Genomic DNA, 21639 nt, shown 5'->3' with positions numbered 1-21639 from the left:
TAGCTACATCTATCATACGGCATTTTAAAATGTATTCATTTAGAAAATATTAGTTCTGTTCAATAATTCCCAGTCTTTATAAGTTTATTATTTGTTTTAGCAATCATTAATCATCGCTGGATGTTATCTTTTATAGCTTTATTGCTTGTTTTAAGCGACAATAACGTTTAAATAAACAATTCATGTCGATTTTAATGTTGGAAACGGAAACGACAAATACATAATTAATGTCGCTTCGATATTTATGAATAGCGTCCCTGAAACTGATATTAAATTTCCATAAGGTAACATGGTGCATGCGTAATTTTCCAGAGCAATATCGTATGGTATATTACGCGGAATATAAAGCAGTAAACCATTTTTAGAAAGTAATAACATTCTAACCTCTTGTCAATCGATTATTTTTAATCAATAAAGTCCATAGTTGTTTTAAATCTGATGTTTTGTCGTTGATATTCAGCATTCTAACCTTTGGCATTTCTGTATTTTGTTGTTTTCTGCACGGTGTTATTATCGAACTGTACGCCTGTAAAGAGAAGAGATTGTTGTGATGCATTTTGTTTTCTTACGTTCGTCCCAGCTAAAAATAATTTGGGTCATTTTTCTATAAAATTGCTTCAATTAGCCATTTATCGGAGCTCCTCCTTTCGAAAGTGTCCGATTCGTCCCTTCACTACTACATTCTTTCTCTTGACTGCTTCCAGTAGAGACGGATTGAGTCAGGAGGCTGCGCGCGCATGTGACTGTGCATGCTCCCCCTTCTCTCCGACCTCAGTTGATAGCAAAGACTGCCGGCATCTCTTCTTCCAGGATCATATCTCCTCGCATCTGGGATATATTTTCTTTCCTTGTTATTTTCGTCCGATTTTTTGATGATAGCTCTACTTATCTGGCAGGAATATTAGCATCTAGAACTTTCCTTAACCGGAATTTAAATTCAATAGGTGAGTACCAGTTCTTATCTTTCATCGCACCTGTTGTCAGCCATTCGTACCTGATTATGTGGAACCTCCAACAGCTGACTTTTTTCCCCTTGAAATAGCTTAAGTTAAACGTGTATATAACTCGCTTAAATGTTTTAGTTAACTTGGATAAAATTAAAATAAATAATCGAGTATTGAAAAAGTTCTTTAAAATTCTTCATCTTTGTTTAAATTTATCTTCTCAGTGTATATTTAATTATTTTTTTCATAAGTATTGCGTGTGTAAAGGCCTTTATATTCCATATGCTGTTTTAATGTGTCGGAACGTGATATACAAGTCGTAAAGGTATCTTACGTACTTGTTATACAGCTGTGGTGTTTATTAATAAATACATATATATATACATTTATACGTTACAAGACAATAAAAGTATGTCGGTCGTTGAGATGTATAAATAATAAATAAAGCAAATGTACTGTACCAAAGATATTTTCACTCTACCATCTCTGTATGGACATTTATAAATAACAATAAGACAACAATCAGGTAAGTTCGGTAAACATGCTTTTAGGTATATACTTAACGCTTCTTATATAATTAATTTATGTAAAATATATTATAAACGTATCGATAAAGTTTCAAAGCTTATTTTACAACCATTTCTCATCAATTAATTCTAACTAATCTATTTGAAGAGCATTCCAATTAATTCAAAATATCGATTGTTAATTACATACACACCACGCACGTATATAAGTTATTTCGTATACAGGGAAGAACTTACCATAAACTTAAGCATTGTGTAAGAAGTATTTAACTATTGATCACATATTGGTGTACTGTACTTATCGAATTATTAAAAAAATATTTTGAAGTGTGCAAATTTTGATAAATAGAGTTTAGATGGGTCACTTAGACCAGAATATAACTACAACCACCTGTAAGTGTGTTCGAGTGACGACGATGTTTCCAACAATGATAGACAGAAATAAATTGAGTGGAGAAACTCCTCTCAGAACCGATAGGATGATTTATCAAGTGCTATCAACCTTTTTTTAAAAAAAGATACTTTAGAATATAATTTTAAAAGTGTTTTAAAAATCATTTTCTAAAATAAACTTTATGAAATTTTGCGATTGTCAATTTTGATTTTTAAAACTTTATAATAGAAAATGAATTTATTATAATTCAATTATAATAAACAATTTATATGCAGGGAATTTAATGTTTAAGTTATTTTAAGTTTAATATATTCATCCATAATTATATTTGATATGTATGAATTGATCGGCTATATTCGTATATCTCGTCTTGTTTCCTCAAATAAAATTAAATTAATTTATTCAATTTATTTATATATTTAAAAGAAATTTATTAATAACGTAAGAGATATATTGATCAAGTTTTAAAAATGAATCATTAGCATTAAGTGTACTTTAAAGTGTACAGAGTGTCGACGTCGTACTAAACATTTATATTAAAATATTTTATTAGAATTAATTGAGTTTAATTATTAAAATAACTTTTTATATTAATTAATTCTGATTAAAGTTCACATTTTAAATTTTGGAAAGGACTTTATATAAGAAAATATGTCATGAAATTACCACGTGTGACACGTTATTGCATACCAAACTGATAAAGAAAAGGGAATGACTGTCTAGTTTAAAGTTAATATTTAGAGAAGAGAAATTACTTTCCTTTACACAAATATACTTTAATAGTATATTTTAGAATTTAAATAAAGGAATAATTTTTCGATTTTGTTCCAATTATTTTCGAAAATAAACAAACTAATACGGTTCATTCGTCTCGTATAAGTCTATAGATTTTAGATTTTTAAGAAGTTTAAAAACCAAAAATACAAAGTTGTACGTATAATATAATTTTTAAGACTTTACTCGTTATAAGAAATAGAAAAATATGTATGATCTTATTGCAGTTTGTACTGGCTCTGTCTTATTATTAAAAAATGTTAATTATGTTAATAAAGTTTGATTATATTTTTAAAATTTTAAATATTATACTTAATGATAAAAATATAAATTAGATTAAATCATGGAGATTTTTTAATTTATTTATAAAAACTCTCAATTTATTAAAATAGTTTGTATAAAAACGTAAATATCTTATATTAAAGTATAATTTATTATATAGGTTTTTTACTATAAGAAATTATAAAAAAATAATATACACATTTTGAATTTTTAATCAACTATTAAATTATATCCAATTTATTTTTTAAATATAATTTAAAAATTTTTTATTGTAATCTTGATTATAAATTCAATGTTTAAACATTAATTATATTTTATTGAAATATTCTTCCAATAAAAGATTTTATTTCTGCTTTAAAATATCCAAGATCATATTTTTGAATGTAGTTATTAGATATTAACGTATAATTAATTATTTATATAAATATTGAAGTATTTACAATGAATAAAAATAGCTTTTTGCATAAAAATTAATATGATATCTATTACTATGAATTGAAATAATTAAATAATTAATAAAAATTATTTTAAAATTTTAATTTCATTAATCAATAAAACTTTTATCTGATTTAAACTTTATAATTCTCTGTTTACAAATACGAATTTCTAGGTATCTAAATTAGATGTTTTGGTAAAAATTAGACGAATGTCATTAAGAATCTATTTTAAGATACTTTCAGGTAGAAACATTGCGCTAAATGTCAGATAATTTTTTGTTTTTTTCTTTTAAAACAGAAAGAATGTCTTAGTAATTGCTTGAATGTAATTATATTGTTTATAATTACAAATTCAAAATTTTAACTTAATTAAAATGTTTTTAGAAACATTCACTAAATATTTTAATTATCCAATTATTAAATATAAACTTTTCGAGAATTTCTATCAGTGCTTTTTGTATGTATCTGTACACAAATTTAATCATTTTCCTAAAGGTAGCATTTATAAACCTGACTTAGAATAAAAGTCACGTTTCTCGATTAAAAAATTAAATAATATATAAAAGAATTAAAATAAAAATATATTTTAAATGACTAAGTATTCAATCTTTTACTGTTTCACAGTCATTATTTAGATTGATATCTGTTTCTGTTATAACTGTAGTAGACAGATTTCTTCCTGTTCTTTTTGGTGTCTCACTTCAGAGTTTGCAAAACAATCTTAAACATAATAAATCTCACCATATCGGATTTAAGATAAATAAATCTTATATCTATATATGAAAGGATTTCCCATTTTTTGCAAATCACAAGAGCAATCTGTATCCGGATAAAGCATCCACTGTCATTATAAAGAATGTCCTCTAATAGAAACTCACAAGTTCGACTTCATTTATCCTCGAAGCACCAACTAATAAAGGTTATATAAAGTGATATTTAATAATCATTTCTTTACTAATAAATATTATTTTTATTATCTTATGAATTATTTACAACTAGCTCTTTTTTACTTCACCATTTTAAAGCTTTCATCACTAAGAAAATATCTTCATTTGGCAAAAGTATCGTTATAAATCGTATTAATTTTATTCTATAAAAATTAATAAGATTTTGAAACAAATTAAAATAAGCTTATAGCTATGTAGACACGTTTTCTAAGCATCTGTAATCTCATTGCAATTAAATAAAATTAAATATTTTTGCTCTTAACGTCAATTTGCTGTAAATCATTCATTGAAATGTCTAGATTTTAAAAAATTTAATAATTTAAAGCAAACGTCTGGATCGATTTATATTTAAATCGTGAAATCTTACGATAATAAATAGTTTTGAAATGAAATATGGAAGTTTAAAAGGGCATGGTTCAACTTCATAAAATAAAAATAACTGCTTTATATTTTAGTAAAAAGTTATAAATAGATATAAAATTCATTAAAAATAGTTTTATTCATAATAACTGCTTAATTTATATAATAGAATCTTCAATTATTTGTATAATTATTAAGATGAATGTACTGTACCAATACTATAAGATTAGAAATGTAATATTTAAAATTATGGCTGTTTTATACATTTTTTTATAATTAAACTAAACTTGTCTCTTTAAGAATTATTTTTATTCTATTTACTATTATTAATTGAATACATTCGGTAAAGATTTTGCAGATTAGAGATTACTGCCCCAAAAAAGATAACAATAAAAACAATTACACAACTCTCAAACAAATAAAAATAATGTGATGAAAAGAACATAAAAACATGATACAAATAATTAAATAAAATGTATAAAATTTATATATAAATATATTTAAAAATAGCACGACACATAAGAAGATATGTCCATTCCAAAAATTTAAAAACAGTGATAAATCATACATACTTTTCCCTTCTGCAAATATTTCATTCTTCTTAGTTAAATAGTTTAACTAAGAAGGTCCGAGGTTTAAATATTCATTGTCCTTACTAAAATTTTGTCTTCAATAAGAATTTTTTTAAATTTTCATTCATAAATAAGGCGTAGGCCTATAAATAAAAAAATTTATTAGCTGCTTCAATGTCAACACTGTACTGGATCCGAAATTTGGTACACGTCACAATACCAGTGCCACATAACGGGAATTAAGTTTCCAATCTCAGGTTACCCCAATGTCTCTGTCTAAATTTAAAATAATATACTTATTCTACATTTTAATATTCTTTCAATGTCGTCGTCTCAGTCACAAACACAAGTAATTTAATATAGTTTGAGATAGAACATACGCGAAATCTAATATTACACGCTTATTCTATCAGTATTAAATCTTTATCGCTTCCATTCTATAAATGAATTAGATGGTAAGATTATATTGTTTTTATAAGTACAGGCTCTTGAATATTTAATAAATTAATTTTATATATTTACTTAAAATGTTAAACTATTGTTCTTCTAACATATGATTTAATTTTAATAAATGATACGTTTCTTTTTCTTAAAAGGTGCACATGTAATCATAGGTCTATGTTTTTAACTGCTTTGGCAATGTTTCCAACTCATTCATCATAACCTGTTTTATCGTAATCGTTCTTTTTGTCATTCACCACCAACCCATGTTTCAAATAAAAATCAGTCAAATATTACTATTTAAAAAAATAAAATAAAATAAAATATATCTTTGATATATTATAAACCATTTGGCAAAGAAATTAGACTCTTTAGTATAATTTTTTAATTTATTTATTTGTTTACAAAATCCTTGGAATTTTTCCAGAGAACTACATTAATACCCCATAACAATATAAAATGAACCAATATACAATATTAATAATTGTTAAATTTACTTATTTTAGTAACATATTAACTTAATTATCTTTATTCCAAACATGTTTAATTACAGATAGTAACATTAACGTGATTTATGATTAAATATAGCATTAAATTGTTCGAAGCGGAACCGCCGAATGGAAAGGAAGTGGGATTTTTCTCGGCCCGAAGAAAATTTAGAGGCAGTAGTGGTTTCTACTTCTATAAATTAATGATACTTTTACTAATAAAAAATAAAATCTTTGAAACTACTATTTATTAGTAAAGAAATATTCTACGTATTTCATTTTAAAAAACAAACAAAGGCCCCATTGAAAGCTTGGTAGCTTTCGATGGCGCTGGTTTTAAGCAAAGAATTACTGGTATCCCTCGTACAACACGGTTTCGCTCTAACACGGTTTTGGAAATTCTCCGTACAAAATTTCACGATTTTTACATGTAAACTTCGTTATTCGATATATTTTTTATTCAAGTAAGCACGTAGGCACGCGTGTCGTCTTAAATTTGCTCATAGATTTTAGAACATTGAAATTTTCAAATTATTTTGTGCTTTTCATCAGGTTTACTTCAATGAAAACCGAAAGGACAGGGAAGAAAAAATTGCACTAACTTTCCTATTAACCAGGTGTAGTTGTCGTTGCTTTTCAGACTTTAGTCCTTAAGACTGTCACTGTGTTTTCTTTTTATAGATTAATCTTCGTATTTAGTAAAGTTTATCTAAACATAAGGTGAAAATAAAGATATTTTGTTTTATCTTTTGACTAAGATATCCTCTCCTTGCTAATCAGAAACTACACCAGTCCTATTAATAAACAAGATCCAAGTAGATAATATAAAAACAAAAAAGTTTATTTAAACATAGATAAGTGCTATTAAACTTCTTTTTTAAATTGTAAGTAAGCAATCATTCGTAAAATGACGAACGAAAGACGGCAGTATCTCGGTACTCGAACAATTCGGTATTCGAACACAAATTCTGCTCGCTACTCGACTTTATTTCGTCATCCATAAAAATAAAGTCAATTTCTCGAAGCAATCACCGACAGTTTTATACAGTGAAAGCGGGTGGTCAGTGAATGTACACTTTCTCTAAAGTAATCAGTGAATCTGTGCTACACCGTTCACGAGATCTCAATTTTCGGTTTGCTCCGAAAAATTGATCGCCGAATGTGAAGTTCCTCAGGCAAAACTGTTACTTTTAAGGAAGATTACATCTGCCCAATCTTGCAGTACAGGACAAGGCTTTTATAAATGTTCTTGCACTTTGAAATACCAGACTATGAAGTGTAAATGCAAGAAAAATGGCACTTTAAGCGCTTTCTAATGTCATAACTCTTAATAAAACAAACAAACATACTAGAGATAGTATATAATTATTAGTGAATGTAGATTTATTATTTTAAAATGAACGATTTGTTTCACATTCACTAATTACTTTAATGAAGGTTTACATTCACTGGAAATAGATCACATTCACTGTAACATATTAACTCTGTATTTCTTATAATACTCTACAATTTTGGGTTAGAATCGCTGCTGACCATGGTAACCCAAAATTGTATGACAATATATGAGGTGTTCATTTCCCTTTTTTATACATTGATGAATCTATTGGTCTGTATTTAAATTTTTAATAAATATGTGAATAAGTTATATTTTATCTCTTTATTCCCTTTAGAAAATTTTAGCCATTTTTTAGCTGCTTGTCATTGCCTAAGTATTGTCCAATATTACCTCGCGCCACAGGTGAATACCCGACACTGCATAGTTGTCATGTTTTTTTTTAATATTTTGTGGAAAAGCAGGTTACATTTTTAAATGTCGTATATAATTTAGTAGCCTAAAGATTGAAGTATCAATTTAAAAAGAGATCTAAGTTTTCTCTAACGGCCCTTGTGATACAGACTAACAAAATCTTATGCCTCGATTTCCTCAGTCTCCCTGAGCCTTTATTAGAATCAACTAATGTCTGTCCGCTGGTTATGAATTTAACTAGTGTAGAAAAATACAAAATTTTGATACAATTTAATATAGGAATATTGTCAAAATGCTATCGTCGTTCACAGGGCCGACGAGAGCTTATATGGGACTCACAGGTAGAGCGGAACCTTTTGCTATTTTGTTTTTTGTTTTGTATTTTTGAACAAACGAAATGTATAAAATGTTTCTTTATTAATAAAAAAGCAGTCTTAGAAATTTTATTTTTGTTAGTAAAAATAACATTAATTCATAGGTGTAGGAACCACTACGGATCAAGGTCTGCTGGGACTTTTCTAAGGGAGCAAAGGATAACCTTTTCGCTCCCTAGAGGACGCCCGTGCTATAGATCCTAAATTTTCTTAGGGCCCAGGTAAAAATCCTCAGCTCCTTAATTATTTTGACTTTAAATTGTTTCATGTATGAATTATAAATGCGATAAATTTTTAAAACCATCTTCGTAATCACACAAAATAATGTTCAAATATAAGTTAACAAAATTAATATAAAATTAAATTAACAAATAAAATAAAATTTATGAGTTATAATTCTATGTAATTTATTATTATTTAATAATATAAAATTTATTAAATTATAAATTATAAATTTTATTTTATTTTTTAAACTTAATTTTTTATTAATTTCCTTTTTTAATTTTGATATAAAACAGCTTTGAAGAGATAAAAACAGTTAACAAACTACAGAGAATGCAGTAATTTGAAGCAACTCTTGCATGTATAAATATTATTTTCTTTTGGAATGTTGTCAGTTAATCATTAATATTTATGTTTTGTTTGTGTTAGCCATCAGATCCGAGGATAAAGTTGGCATAATATCTGAAACACGTCTAATCTGTATTGTTACCGACACATTATAGACAGGCTTATTATTTGTTGAAATGTTGAATCTTGTTCACGTATGCATTACATGTTGAACTATTCATTCAACTCCTCAGCTTTAATTTATAATTTTTCCATCTATTTCAAAGAATAAAAATCATATTTTTACATAAAAATAAATATTGTTTAAATGTATACTCCAGTCTAAAAAGAAGATATCATGAATATTGGTTTAGTCAAGTGAATCATTTCGTAAAATAATTGCATTAAAATCTCTTGGTGAAATAAAAAAAATAATAAAGTTTTTTCTTTTTAATTCAACAGAAATAATTATCTTATATTCAATTTATGTAAATGAAGTCCCATTTAACACGTGTACTTTTTTATACGACTAATAAATTGTACAGTTTGGTTAACAGATGGCATTAGCTATAGAATATTTCAGACGATGAGAATATTGCCAAAATAAATGTTATCTAAATAAGGCCAATGTTTCGTACTAATTTAGACATAAATTTAAAATATTCGAAGGTCTAAATTTAATTTTCTCTAATTAAATTGAATACTTAATACGTCGAACGTTGCATTACTTTCAATTTACGGGTGTTTGATAATGTTTTTGACCGTAACTAACTTAAGATAATGAACTACAATCAAAAACGATTGGAGTCGGGAATTATCATCATTTAATTTTAATTTTTTAACAAGTTACAAAAATGTAGTAATTACAAATTTTTTTATAGAAAATCGCTATAATATTTACATGCTAATGGAATATAACAAGAAAAACACGCAGAGAATTATAAATGGCCACCTGCAGAACCACTTAAGCTATGTCATTTTGCATCAAAAAATGAGCAGTAGCTTTCAAGTATAAGTGGTTTGTTACAAAGCACTTACAAGTTAGATTGAAACTACTGATATTTAGTTATTTTGTATACTTCTTAAACATCCATTGTCCACGTACTTCATCCGCTCTACATATAGTTTTTCAAGTTTTAAAATAAACCGTCTGTGTAAGTGCACGAAATTTACTTAATATCACGTAGAAATTTCAATTTAAAGCTGAGCCATGTATTTTTAAATCTTTACACAAACGACTTTCTTACACGAAATATTGGTTTTATCTTATTAGGAGTTAAAGGTCATATTTTTCTCTGCGTGTAATAATGCTTTCAATTATGCCACTCCGTATAATATATTGTTATTTTAAGCCAAAAATTTTCCCCCTTTATATCAAAGAATGATCACAACAACAAGAAAAATATCTTAAACTTTACATGATAAAAATATGCACCTACGCAAATGTAGTTCATAACCGTGGATAATTTTAGACTTAGGTAATAAGCTGAAGTACATTAGTCTAGCAATATTATCGGTAGAAAATCACCGTTATAACTGAATTGCTAAGCTATAATCAGATTTTAAGACTCGTAGGCGAAACGAGCTATTAGATCATTGATAACGTCAAAGGAAAATAAAATGCAGCAGAAATATTCATTTCTTTTATCTGATTCGGAAAGAAATTTTAAAATTTTTTCTAATAAAATATTTAACATAAAGCGCTTATTGAATATTTTACATTATTTTGCATTATTTTACATTTATTTTACATTATTCAAGAGTAAATTTATTTAGTTCTTAAAACTGTACTTATCTACTTAAGTAGAACATTTGATTTTTATATCATGGTGAGGATTTTTTAAATATTCTCTAATTACAATATTAAAAAATAAATATAAAGTTCTTATAAATTGATATTATAATTGATGCTTTTCCTTGTAACAGAAGAGTTACAATATAAATTAAAGACGTTACAGCAATAATATATATATATATATATATATATACTATATATATTCTATATAAGAATTAAATTAAAAGAACAAAGTTAGTAATAATAAATACTAAAAAATTAACAGCTGTGTATCTAAGTATTATTTGAATTAATATAAAGTAAATAAGCTTTTTACTGAATTAGTTTCATATAATAAAATAAAAATATCGTGGTACATTGATTAATTTTTGATTGTTGTTCGGTTTCTGTTTATAAACATGTTAAATAATTTAATTAAAATTGAAACAATGTTATGTTTTCTTCTTAATTTTTTTATTTCCAATTTTTTTCTACGATTTTTATGACAAAAAATAAGTTATCATAAAGTATTGTTTATTTCATTTTAACGTAAAGTGCTTATTAAAGTTGAATTCAAGATATAAATTTTGTTGATTACATTTTAATAAATTTTTTGAAATAAAATAAACGTCTTCTAGACTTGATAAAATATCCAGGAAGAATATACAATTAAGAATTTACTAGGATAGAAGAAACATTCTAAAAAATATATACATAAAAGTGCCTTAATGGTGTGTGAAAATGACAAATTATGAAGACAAGATACTCTTTTATATGATACAATATATAAGTATATATAGACTTTTTTTTTTTTTTCCTGTATTTTACTTTCTTTTTCGAATTTCTTCTATCCTATTAAATTCTTTAAACTGAATATTCGTCTTGAATATTTTATCAGTCATATATTTTATATTGTGTTGCCTCTAGAAGAACGATTTTAATAGGTTTTACATATCGAGGCGGGAAAGGGCCTCAAAATAAAGGTCGACTCCACGTGTGATTGTTATATTATTGAAATGCTTGAAATAAGCAAATTATGAAGTCACTGTTTTATATATTTTTTGAAGTGTTTCTTTTATTCTAGAGAAATTTTTAATTATAGTATATTCTAGAATATAATATCAAGAAATTTGTGAAAATAAAACATTAATGCAAATTACGTTGTTATATTTGGCATCGATTGTATAAGAATAACAGAGAAAAGTTATTATTTTCCTTATTATTTCATATAAACTGTTGATTTAAGCATGTATTTAAATTTATTTATATTATAAATCGTAAAATATTTTATAGACAGTAATTATTGTAGAGCTTTGTAACTAACATGAATAGTTTCGGAAACACTAGTGCTTACGAAGGTATATTATTAAATCGTTTATAAAGTACTTAAAACCATGTAATAACAATTAAAAATTTCAAAAATGGAAGATTAATCCTGAAACTCTTGTTTAACATACAACAAAACTAGCAAATAATATTTTAAAAAAGTTTTTGAATAACTGAAATTCTTTGCTGAACTTTAGTTCAGTCAAATTTGTTAAAATGAATTAATAAATTTTAATGAAGCTGTATATTTTTAGTAAGAGCTTAATTTAAAGATTTGGATAAGACAAAAACAATTTATATAACTTTATTATTTTATTTTATATTTAATAATAAATAAGATTTTTAAAAAAGATTATTTTGAATACGCGTTACATTTTTAGTAAAAACATTTTAATTCTTATATTCTTTGACCGATTTTGATCATAAATAGAAAGCCGTAAATACGGGTTTCTATTTAAGAATAAGGTTAAAGTCGTATAAACAAAAAGAGCACGTTTTTAAAACTTTATATAGGCTTTATACACTTGACAATTTTTATTTATTTTTTAAACTAGTTTCCAAAGGTCTTGAAATATATACAAAAATTAAATATTTGTATTTTTTATAGAAATTATTCGAAATATTTTCTATATAAATTCCTGAATACAAAAAAATTACTTAATTTATAATATATTTACGTACGAACTATCGATAATAAAACAAATAACGTAATTAATTTATTCTCAAACATTGTAAGAAAGAAACAAATGGAATAAAAATTTCCATACCAAAGAATTAATTAATAAAAAATTTCTTGTCTAATCAAATTATATAATTTAAGAAAGTTTTATTATTTTTTCCTCGCTTCCACAATATTTAAAGAAATTATAGTAAATTTACTAGCTTCATTGAGAGGTCGATGAACCGTTTCTCGTTGCTTCCGTATTCTAGACTGATTTGAATTGCTAAATTCTGTTGAAGATTAATTAATGGTTGAAAACTTTAAATGAAATCTATGTTAAGTTTTTTCTACCTTTTCTTGTGTTTAACAATCGTTAAATACAAAGTATTTTCTCAATAAATTATTTTAGTGTTCTGTTAACTCTACAGATAATCACACATCGGCTCACAAATCCTTACAAAAGTTTAAGAACTAGTTAACAAATCAATTTTATTGTTTAACCGAATGAAAAAAAAATCATGTTAAGATTATTTAAAAAAAAACATTAGATATTTTTAATGTCTTTAAGAGGAGAAAAAACTGTACCTGTGACTAATATGAGAACGAAAAAGTGTGGCAAGTTGACAAGAAGTTAAACTTTTAAAAATGAACTTTAAGTCACGAATACTTTCAATCTCCATTCAGAATTTATTCTTAATTAATATTTCAATTAGAGCAAACAAGCATTTTAATCCAAGAATTTCATAAATGCACTAATTAATTTAGTTATCAGTTTGAAAACAATTCACTAATTGATAATTTACATTCATTTAAATTAAAATATTATATTAATTAGCTTTTTCTTTATATTTAATTACGATAATTATAATAATTAAACTTAATTATAATATATATATTTTTTACGGAGTTTCAAAATTATGTCATTTGCTTTGAAGTCATACATGAAACAGAAAGTTGTGATTGACTTTGAAGATCGATTAATAATGACATTTTCTACTATCCGCTCATTAAAGAAATGAGTAAATTATTATAGAGCGCTCGGAATTAACTAGACAAGAGATTTGCATTTTCGTTTCAATCAGCAAATGACTTACTAATTTAGGAAATGCCTAAAATAGAAAGCATTTAAAATAATTTACTTTTGAATAGGATAAATGGGATAAAGGCAGATGTTTTCGATTAGGGAAAATAAACTAATTAACCATAAAAATATATTAGTAATTAAAAATATAAACACAAAACATACATTTCAATGGTTAAAGGGGGGAAAAACATATTTCAGTCCAATTTTAGATTGATTGAACTTCAAGAAAAAATAAAAATAATCATAAAAAATTTAAAAATAGAAATGTATTTTAGATGAAGTAAAAATTAAAATTTTTTATACAATTTTTTACTTCTTTTCTGTTACAGAACTCAGCTATAATAAAGAATTAGGTTATGGAAAAAATAATGAAAAAAAAATGTCTTATATAAAATTCTACATAAGTTTTTCATATAAATTAAATAAAAATATTAAAAACTTAATTAAAATAAATCTTAATTAAGTTAATCAAAATTTAATTAGATATTAGAATTATCAATATAAATTATTTATATTTTATTATTTCATCATTTTTACATTAAATTTTAATTATGACTATTTTATACGATCAAATTAAAACTATTTTTAAAACACATTTCATCATTATGATTCTAAAATCAATAATATTAATATTAATACTTTAATTTTAATTTTTTTTTGGTACGTAATCATACATTTTTAATTATTATTATTTAAATAAAGAATTTAAATTTTTAATCATCAAGAATAATAAATATGAATATTTAAATACGATAAATTTAATTTTTTTGTTATTTTTTATTTAAAAAATAAAATAAAATTAGATATATTTTATTAAATTTATTTTTTTATTATGCATTTTTATTTATTTAATTTAATGCTTTATTACTTCAGAAATTTTAAATTTATATTAAAATTCTCGAGGATCTAATCAATTTTTTTCCCCTTTTACTGATGTGATGTAATTTTTAATAATTTATTTAGAAACATGTGAGGTATTAGCAATTTTTATTAAAAATGTCGCTGTCTCAGGCAATAAACATTTATCTGTATTTTAAATATATCATATTTTATCTTAAATACCATTTTATGGGGCATTATTTTCTTTAAAATATATTTATATTTTCATTCAATTATTATTTTTATAAATCTCTTCATCGAGGTACGAAGATAAATTGATTATAGATAAGATTAAAATTGGTGAAAGTTCACAATAAACTATTTATTTTAAACGTGAGATGAAGCATTATTAAGGCAATATTTCTTGATTGTCGCTTAAATTTATTGGCAGAGATCATATCGGATCATTTATTTTCTTTTTCCAATTTTAAAAGTCTAAAAAGAAAATATTTCACTTAAAAATTCGTTTTAAAATTTAATTATATATTAATTATTTCTACTTGTTAACTTTATAACGAAATTAGGTTCAATTCGATTTATAAAAATAATTTATTATTGTAGTAAATATAGAATAAGTGATGCTTAACAGAAATGCCATCAGTTGGGTATTTTTAGTTGTTTCTAAAAATAGCGAAACTCCTACAAAAAATAAATAAATTACTGAAAATAAAATCGATTCTTATTTTCATAGCCCGCTGCTTGATTTGTGTGTCCATCGTACAGGACACCATTTACAGTAAGGCTACATGATGAAGAAATTCGATCGAATTCGATAGAATAAAGAAAAAATTATTTACGTTGCTTCTGAAATAATCTATAATTTAATAAATATTTTAAGAATTTTTATTTGTTTGAGTAAAATATTTTAATAATATATACTTAAGAATTTTATCTAAATTAAATAAAAATGTAAAATAAGCTTAAGTTATTGCGCCTATTTGCTTATAAAGAATGCCAATGATATTAATGCCATTTTAGTTTATGTAGAATGGTATAAAATTCTATAATATTTATTTCAAATTCTTAATAAATTATCTTCGAATTTTCAATAATTTCAATTTATTTAAATTAAAAATTATATTGTTTATTTATTTTGAAAGGCAGCAACACTTTCATAGACCATGACCAACCAACTCGTTGCGACGTGACGCTCTGTTGGTCATTATCGTTAATATAAATTATATCTTATTTATAACAAACGATGCAATAACTTTTTATCTAAAGATATATTATATTTGAAATTGTTTTTGTATCCAGAAACATTATATAATAAAGCTACTATTTATCTTTAATCCATAAAAATCGATAAATATGGTCTCTTTGAAGTAATCTTTATATATGAAGGAGAGATAATTCCACCTTTGATATTTTGATATCTAATTTTAGATTGAAAAATGATATTAGTTGCATTTATGAATGTTCATTTCCTTCAGTAATAAATTTGAATTGAAATTTATGAGCAAATTTGAAATTCCTTTGATTATAATGTGACATTTAATATATTATTATCCATTCATTTCGTTTAGATTATGAACGAAAAATTAAAAACGTATCAAAGATTTGAATGGATTTTATCACTGGGATATGTCGTAATGTTCTCTTTTTTTTACAAAAATAGAATTCTATCTAAATGTCATCATTTTTAATCTATCATTCGACAGATTTTAGGTAGTTAAATCCTCAAAAATGAAATGTTTTCGACTGATAACTTCGCCTAGTTTAAAGGAATCTAGAAATAGGAGATGCGTTATTGGAGAGGGAGATATATCCAACCAATCGCATTCTACTTAGTCAGATAGTTAAAGTTAATCTATGACCGTCTGTCGAATTTCGACATCTTCAAAATTTACTCAAAAATCACAATATGAAGAAAATAGCTTCCATAAAGTCACTATCTCATCAGCTGAGCAATATTTATTTCTTTTGAGTGTGGACGTTTAAATCTCTGTGATCATCCTTTTTCGATTGCTCCTTTGTGTATTTTCTGAAATAAGGTATTAATCACAACCGACTATTGAAGAGATAGACTATAGTTTAGCTACAGAACGATAGTTAATATTTGAAACCCACATTTTGCCTTCCTGATAACATGAATTGAAGTAAAATCGTATAAAGACCGTAAAACGTCAATGCCAATACATTCGTAAGTACGTTCTGTGCGATTATCATAACTTCATTATTAAATATTATGCTAATAAGTTAGCTGTAGAGCTTTATACAGAAATTGATAGAAATGCATAATAGTTAAAGCTGATACTTTTACTTTTTACTTGAATAGTTACATATGGAAGAGTATATATAATTTTTTATATAGAAAGTAATATCAAGATTTTAATTTAAATATCTGTTCTTAGTTTTAAAATTATGGTAATGATGTACAAACTTATGTATTGTGTTCCTGTGGACAAATAAAATCGTTATAACATCGTTGAATAACAAATGCCAAACAATTATTTTTTGCTAAATAATTCGATGTTTTTAAATAATGCATTTATAATTTTTTAGAATAGTCCTAAATTATGAAACATTTAATTCAGAAAGGATCCAGAGTCTAGAACAGAAGTGGGCGACACTTGGCACGCGTGCCAAATGTCCACCCACTTCTGTTCTACTCTCTGGATCCTTTCTGAATCAAATGTTTTCATTTTCCGGTATGTAATTCAGAGCTCACCTTAAAAAATAAATATCCAGCATCCTTTATATACATATATTTTTTTTCGTATTTCGTAAATAATTTATTAGGTTTTTAAATCAAAAAGATTATTTAAAAAAATTCTCTCAACAATTAAAAGAAACCAAGTTAATAATACGCTCCCAAAAATTTCAGTCGACAAGTGAGAACATTTTGCATGATAGATTTGGCGATTTTGGCACGCACACTTATAAAGGTTGCCCACCCCGGTCTAGAACTTTAAAGCTCTTCAAAAGTCTTCACGCATAGGGAACTGAATTGATCTCCGAGGTCCCCAGATTTCATCTCACTTGAATTTTTTCTGGAGCACTTAAAGACCATGGGGTACAAAGATACAAAGCTCGTGTTACCTAAAAGAATGCGTTCGAGATGAATATATTAAAGCGAGTTTAAGAGGAGCTTCGGTAAATGTTATCAATGCAATATTGCCTACACAAAACACCTTTTGTAAATTAAGAGACTATTTTTCACACGTATGGAGACTTCTGAATCATCCTTGTATTTTGTTTTCTTTCTCTTATATTGCCAATGAAATCGATGCACTGCAGCATTTACAATTAACAATATTTTGATATAAGTCATATAATTCACCAAATTCATAATCATTTTAGAAAATCAGCAGCGAAACATTTATAATAAACATTAATCATTAAACATTAAAATTAATTATGCAAGGATAATCTTATAAAAATGCAGGTTTTCAAATGAAGTTGTCAAGGTGACGTCGTCAGTTAGATATTCATCAAAATTAAAAATTTTGTTTTTAGATATTTACTTAAGCGATGTTATCGAGACATCAGACTTGACAAATAAAAGCAATGAAGCTTGATGAGTCCGGTAATGTTTGTCAATGTTAGAAAAACATTCTCCTCCGACGCTCTTTACAAATCTACGAAAAGTTTTCGAAAGATCGTAAAGGAGAAAAATAAATTAATTTGAAATAACAACATGTCGAAAACTTAATGAGTAGAGAAGGGAAAAAAATGCCACATTAATATTTTCCCCGTCATCGACTTTGCATTAACTTACTGGAATACTTGTGAGAAATAAGTAAAAAGTTAGAGTAAACTATACGATGTTAATGCATTTTTGTAAGAAGATATGGGAAATACGTCACAAATACATCATCAACGAAATGTAAGATAAAGTTACGCAGATTGTAATCTAGTTCCCTTTGACAAGTAATACATGATACGATCGTATGACGCCATTACTGCGGTAAGATGAACACCGGACGATATTTTAATCGATCGTTTTACACTTCCTGCAGGCCACCTTCTGTATTGTTATCCTATATGATACAGTCGCGTCTTGTTAAGAGACAAACAGTCGATCTCCTCCGACTTGATATATAAGTAAAAGAAATTTATCTTTTCGTATTATTATACCTGAAAATGTTTTTTTTTCAAATTATCTTGTTAAAATCTCAGAAAATAGCAATATTAATATTGTTGTAGAATATTAAAAACATTTATTTATAAAAACTAAAGTGTTTGAATTAGACGAATTTTGAAGAAGCGACTAAATTGAAAAAGTGCTCGCCGTTTTTAAGCATAGCGGGAAAATCTAATGCAAACTTTCAAATACAAAGCGAACGTTTAGATGAAAAAATAAATATAATTTTAATTAATCAAATTGCTTCTAAAGGGTTTATTTAATCTATTTTTAATATATTAAAATACAAAATCATTCTGTTGAAGCTACTGTACATTTTTTAAATTTTCATTTTTTCGCCTACCTATTCTTGAAGATCCTAACGTAAATAATATGTTTTTGACAAAAGCAAGCTATAAAAAATTTTAGTATCGATGTTTAAAAAGTCTAATCCCATAGAATCCGAAAAAAATATTGGATAAAAGATTATAAAAAGACATCCAATCAGTTTTAATACTGTTAAATTTAATAAAATAATATTTTCAAATTTCGACTTTAGTAAAAGAAAAAAAAATCCATAGTTACTTTATAGACTTTGTTTCTTGTACTACTGAAATACATGAAAATGTTTTTATAGATCGAATCCATAATTATACGGATTAAACTTTTACGAGAATCTTCACAACTTAATGATACGAATTAACTCGTAAACTTCATCTACATGATAAAGATAAACTTATAATCAAACGAAAAGTGCAGAACTTATTAAAAAAAATATATATATATTACACGATTGAAAATGTCCTGATGCTGAAAAGGTTCTCCCTTAAGTGTCAACGGAAGCTTCTTTATAGGCGCTCCAGGCGTATCCAATTAATCATCTTCTCCTCTACACCACTTATGACAATATTCAGCCATAAAGCGTTTAATGAATCCAAAAAGAGCTAGTTAATGTCTCTAGTTATCTCAAAGTCGATAAAGTCAAATTATTTTGGACAGAAGACTATAAAAGATCTTCCAAGAGCGAAACTTTTAATAGACACGTTCCCTGTTTCATATAGCACTCAACTAGTAAATTTCACCCGAAAGAGACAAAGAAATGCAATTTAATAATGAATTTTTGACTGGTTTATAACTTGCGATTTTAATAATTTCATAAAAGTCGTACGAAAATGGGAAATTTTTGTGCTTTTATCTGGAATGAGAGGAAAAATATATCGTATCGATTATTGTTATGTAATAAATGATCGTTGTGTTTATGCTTCTCGCTTCTGCTAAAAAAGACACGACAAAATTTGCCTTAACTAACGGTCACCATATTAGTTCACGTTCTCGCCTTTTCTCACGAGAGTTAGTTCTCACCCATTTATTAATAATTTAACAGTGGTTGTAGAAAATGTATAAAAAATAATTAAAATTGAATTATCGAGCAGTCAAACAGTAATAAATTTACAAAACATAAATGTGAGAAAATAACAAAAAAAAGAAAGAAAAAAAATAAAAACACAATATCCGCGGGGTGGTGACGTCCATCACCGCACCATCCATCCCGCCTACCGTGAAATCCCTAGATTTCAAGATTACTTGAGTTTTCAGGCAATCTCCATAGCTAATTGATGTTTCGAGTAAATATTCTGTTCTTCGTTTTTATGTCGACGACTCTGACACGTCCGTCCTTGCCAGGGTGGGTTCTTATAATTCTGGCCAAAATCCACTTTATAGGTGGTATATTCTTTTCTTTGACAAGAACTAAATCATTGTACTGTAGGTTTCTTTTCTACCCATTTTGGTCTATTTTGTAGTTGGCTCCGGTACTTCCCAAATGCCAACGTTGCGCTGGCAAACTACAGTCGATATATGCGCTGGAGTAACTGCCATCGGGATAATCGATTCTGCTTAATATGCTGAAGATCAGGTTCTTGTAAAGAAGTTAGGGCTTCTCCAAGAAGAAAGTGCGCTGGAGTTAATGCTGCTAGTTCATTTGGATCTTCACTGATTGGTGTCAGAGGTCGCGAATTCAAACAAGCTTCAATTTGATAAAATACGGTGGTTAATTCTTCATAAGTAAGAATTTGATTGCCTATGATTCGTGTCATATGTTTCTTAGCAGATTTGATATTTGGTTCCCATAATCCGCCAAAATGTGGGGAAGTGAGGTGGAACAAAGTGCCAGCTTATACCTTGATTACAACTAGTTAAAATAACTTCCTATTTAGTACTGTCTTTATTCAAAACTTGAAGTTACTCCCAAAGGTCATTGTTAGCACCGATAAAGTTGGTGCCATTGCCATTAAATATATCAGCGGGCTTACCTCTTCTTGAACTAAACCTTCTCAAAGCTGCTATAAAAGCTGCAGTTGTCAAGTCACTTACGACCTCAAGACGGACTGCCTTTGTAGCCATGCAGATAAATAACGCTAAATATGATTTCCAGTGTTTTGTTCTTCTTCCATGTGACACCTTAATAGGAAATGGTCCTGCGTAATCTATTCCAACCTTCGAAAAAGGTCGCAGTTGCTGGATACAATACTGTGGAAGGACACCCATTTGTTGACTTTCTTTCGAAGCTCGGTCTCGAAAACAAGCCATACAATCTTTAGTATACCTCTTTACTGAAGTTCGAGTATGCGGAATCCAGAACAGTTGTCGAATTTGAGCTATCAAGAGATTAATGTTCGGATGAAGCAGCAACTTGTGAAAATATTGCATGATGATTTTCGTGAGGTGGTGTTTCTCTGGAACAGTAGTGGATCTCTTGCATCAAAACTAATATTTGCATTCTGCAGTCTGCCTCCAACTCGAAGACAGCACTGCTCACCAACAAACAGTGCGAGTGCGCGTAATCTGTGTTTTGAGTTGTTTTAATTGCTTCAAAAACATCTCTAAAGCAAACCTGCTGTACAGTACATGTCGAACAATGAAGATCGCAGAATGTTTTGTTTCTGTTGGAGTTAACTGTCCTATTTATCTATATTTCTTTCCTTTCTTACGGTTGTTGATAAATCTTCTGCAA

The 21639-nt window shown here is 26.6% G+C and overlaps 1 protein-coding gene across 1 annotated transcript in view; it reads left to right on the top strand.

Moving 5' to 3' along the window:
• Positions 1 to 516: 516 nt before the first annotated feature.
• Positions 517 to 21639, top strand: part of LOC136979045 (diacylglycerol kinase beta-like) — a 116117-nt gene continuing 94994 nt past the window's right edge. Inside the window, exon 1 of the mRNA XM_067274938.1 lies at positions 517 to 944. The gene's annotated coding sequence lies outside the window, so the exon portion shown is untranslated. The remainder of the gene's footprint in view (positions 945 to 21639) is intronic.

Source organism: Centruroides vittatus, unplaced genomic scaffold (assembly GCF_030686945.1).
Source record: "Centruroides vittatus isolate TY-2023 unplaced genomic scaffold, ASM3068694v2 contig_575, whole genome shotgun sequence".
Taxonomy (NCBI): domain Eukaryota; kingdom Metazoa; phylum Arthropoda; class Arachnida; order Scorpiones; family Buthidae; genus Centruroides; species Centruroides vittatus.
The sequence above is the reverse complement of the archived record's forward strand: the minus strand, read 5'-3'. Positions and strand labels throughout refer to the sequence as shown.